This window comes from Siphateles boraxobius, unplaced genomic scaffold, assembly GCF_051911475.1.
Source record: "Siphateles boraxobius isolate OS27281-9 unplaced genomic scaffold, OSU_SipBor_1 424, whole genome shotgun sequence".
Taxonomy (NCBI): domain Eukaryota; kingdom Metazoa; phylum Chordata; class Actinopteri; order Cypriniformes; family Leuciscidae; genus Siphateles; species Siphateles boraxobius.
Window position 1 is genome coordinate 62501 of NW_027509058.1, and position 2500 is coordinate 65000.

The 2500-nt window shown below is 40.7% G+C and overlaps 7 non-coding genes across 7 annotated transcripts in view; all 7 read left to right on the forward strand.

The window, feature by feature from the left end:
- Positions 1-199: 199 nt before the first annotated feature.
- LOC143708456 (5S ribosomal RNA) lies at positions 200-318 on the forward strand. Its single transcript, XR_013193372.1, has one exon. It is a non-coding gene; the product is annotated as a 5S ribosomal RNA (ribosomal RNA).
- Positions 319-480: 162 nt separating this feature from the next.
- Positions 481-599, forward strand: LOC143708393 (5S ribosomal RNA). The gene has a single exon (XR_013193315.1). It is a non-coding gene; the product is annotated as a 5S ribosomal RNA (ribosomal RNA).
- A 363-nt stretch (positions 600-962) lies between these two features.
- Positions 963-1081, forward strand: LOC143708394 (5S ribosomal RNA). Its single transcript, XR_013193316.1, has one exon. It is a non-coding gene; the product is annotated as a 5S ribosomal RNA (ribosomal RNA).
- Positions 1082-1243: 162 nt separating this feature from the next.
- LOC143708396 (5S ribosomal RNA) lies at positions 1244-1362 on the forward strand. Its single transcript, XR_013193318.1, has one exon. It is a non-coding gene; the product is annotated as a 5S ribosomal RNA (ribosomal RNA).
- Positions 1363-1725: 363 nt separating this feature from the next.
- LOC143708397 (5S ribosomal RNA) lies at positions 1726-1844 on the forward strand. Its single transcript, XR_013193319.1, has one exon. It is a non-coding gene; the product is annotated as a 5S ribosomal RNA (ribosomal RNA).
- Positions 1845-2207: 363 nt separating this feature from the next.
- On the forward strand, positions 2208-2326 carry LOC143708398 (5S ribosomal RNA). The gene has a single exon (XR_013193320.1). It is a non-coding gene; the product is annotated as a 5S ribosomal RNA (ribosomal RNA).
- A 161-nt stretch (positions 2327-2487) lies between these two features.
- Positions 2488-2500, forward strand: part of LOC143708399 (5S ribosomal RNA) — a 119-nt gene continuing 106 nt past the window's right edge. The window contains exon 1 of the ribosomal RNA XR_013193321.1: positions 2488-2500. This exon is cut by the window's right edge and continues 106 nt beyond it. This is a non-coding gene — a ribosomal RNA (5S ribosomal RNA).

Below are 2500 nucleotides of genomic sequence, written 5' to 3' on the forward strand. Positions count from 1 at the left end.
GGCCGCATGGGAATACTAGGTGTTGTAAGCTTTTTTAAGAAAAAAAAAAAAGAGTCCCTGAGCTTCTTCAAAAAGCCTTAAAAAGTCTCTGAGATTCTTCAGAAAGCATGAAAGAGCTTGAGTTTTTTCAAAAGTTGTTCTTAGTTTTCTTCACTAATGGTCTAACCTTTTAAATAGCCCAATTTTGGCAGCAGTTTTCGCTTACGGCCATACCACCTTGGGCACGCCCGATCTCGTCTGATCTCGGAAGCTAAGCAGGGTCGGGCCTGGTTAGTACTTGGATGGGAGACCGCCTGGGAATACCCGGTGCTGTAAGCTTTTAAAAAAAAAAAAAAGAGTGCCTGAGCTTCAAAAAGCCTTAAAAAGTCTCTGAGATTCTTCAGAAAGCATGAAAGAGTTTGAGTTTTTTCAAAAGTTGTTCTTAGTTTTCTTCACTAATGGTCTAACCTTTTAAATAGCCCAATTTTGGCAGCAGTTTTAGCTTACGGCCATACCACCTTGGGCACGCCCGATCTCGTCTGATCTCGGAAGCTAAGCAGGGTCGGGCCTGGTTAGTACTTGGATGGGAGACCGCCTGGGAATACCAGGTGCTGTAAGCTTTTAAAAAAAAAAAAAAGAGTGCCTGAGCTTCAAAAAGCCTTAAAAAGTCTCTGAGATTCTTCAGAAAGCATGAAAGAGTTTGAGTTTTTTCAAAAGTTCTTCTTAGTCTTCTTCACTAATGGTCTAAGCTTTTAAATAAGGCCTGGTTAGTACTTGGATGGGAGGCCGCATGGGAATACTAGGTGTTGTAAGCTTTTTTAAGAAAAAAAAAAAAGAGTCCCTGAGCTTCTTCAAAAAGCCTTAAAAAGTCTCTGAGATTCTTCAGAAAGCATGAAAGAGCTTGAGTTTTTTCAAAAGTTGTTCTTAGTTTTCTTCACTAATGGTCTAACCTTTTAAATAGCCCAATTTTGGCAGCAGTTTTAGCTTACGGCCATACCACCTTGGGCACGCCCGATCTCGTCTGATCTCGGAAGCTAAGCAGGGTCGGGCCTGGTTAGTACTTGGATGGGAGACCGCCTGGGAATACCAGGTGCTGTAAGCTTTTTAAAAAAAAAAAAAGAGTGCCTGAGCTTCAAAAAGCCTTAAAAAGTCTCTGAGATTCTTCAGAAAGCATGAAAGAGTTTGAGTTTTTTCAAAAGTTGTTCTTAGTTTTCTTCACTAATGGTCTAACCTTTTAAATAGCCCAATTTTGGCAGCAGTTTTAGCTTACGGCCATACCACCTTGGGCACGCCCGATCTCGTCTGATCTCGGAAGCTAAGCAGGGTCGGGCCTGGTTAGTACTTGGATGGGAGACCGCCTGGGAATACCAGGTGCTGTAAGCTTTTAAAAAAAAAAAAAAGAGTGCCTGAGCTTCAAAAAGCCTTAAAAAGTCTCTGAGATTCTTCAGAAAGCATGAAAGAGTTTGAGTTTTTTCAAAAGTTCTTCTTAGTCTTCTTCACTAATGGTCTAAGCTTTTAAATAAGGCCTGGTTAGTACTTGGATGGGAGGCCGCATGGGAATACTAGGTGTTGTAAGCTTTTTTAAGAAAAAAAAAAAAGAGTCCCTGAGCTTCTTCAAAAAGCCTTAAAAAGTCTCTGAGATTCTTCAGAAAGCATGAAAGAGCTTGAGTTTTTTCAAAAGTTGTTCTTAGTTTTCTTCACTAATGGTCTAACCTTTTAAATAGCCCAATTTTGGCAGCAGTTTTAGCTTACGGCCATACCACCTTGGGCACGCCCGATCTCGTCTGATCTCGGAAGCTAAGCAGGGTCGGGCCTGGTTAGTACTTGGATGGGAGACCGCCTGGGAATACCAGGTGCTGTAAGCTTTTAAAAAAAAAAAAAAGAGTGCCTGAGCTTCAAAAAGCCTTAAAAAGTCTCTGAGATTCTTCAGAAAGCATGAAAGAGTTTGAGTTTTTTCAAAAGTTCTTCTTAGTCTTCTTCACTAATGGTCTAAGCTTTTAAATAAGGCCTGGTTAGTACTTGGATGGGAGGCCGCATGGGAATACTAGGTGTTGTAAGCTTTTTTAAGAAAAAAAAAAAAGAGTCCCTGAGCTTCTTCAAAAAGCCTTAAAAAGTCTCTGAGATTCTTCAGAAAGCATGAAAGAGCTTGAGTTTTTTCAAAAGTTGTTCTTAGTTTTCTTCACTAATGGTCTAACCTTTTAAATAGCCCAATTTTGGCAGCAGTTTTCGCTTACGGCCATACCACCTTGGGCACGCCCGATCTCGTCTGATCTCGGAAGCTAAGCAGGGTCGGGCCTGGTTAGTACTTGGATGGGAGACCGCCTGGGAATACCAGGTGCTGTAAGCTTTTAAAAAAAAAAAAAGAGTGCCTGAGCTTCAAAAAGCCTTAAAAAGTCTCTGAGATTCTTCAGAAAGCATGAAAGAGTTTGAGTTTTTTCAAAAGTTGTTCTTAGTTTTCTTCACTAATGGTCTAACCTTTTAAATAGCCCAATTTTGGCAGCAGTTTTAGCTTACGGCCATA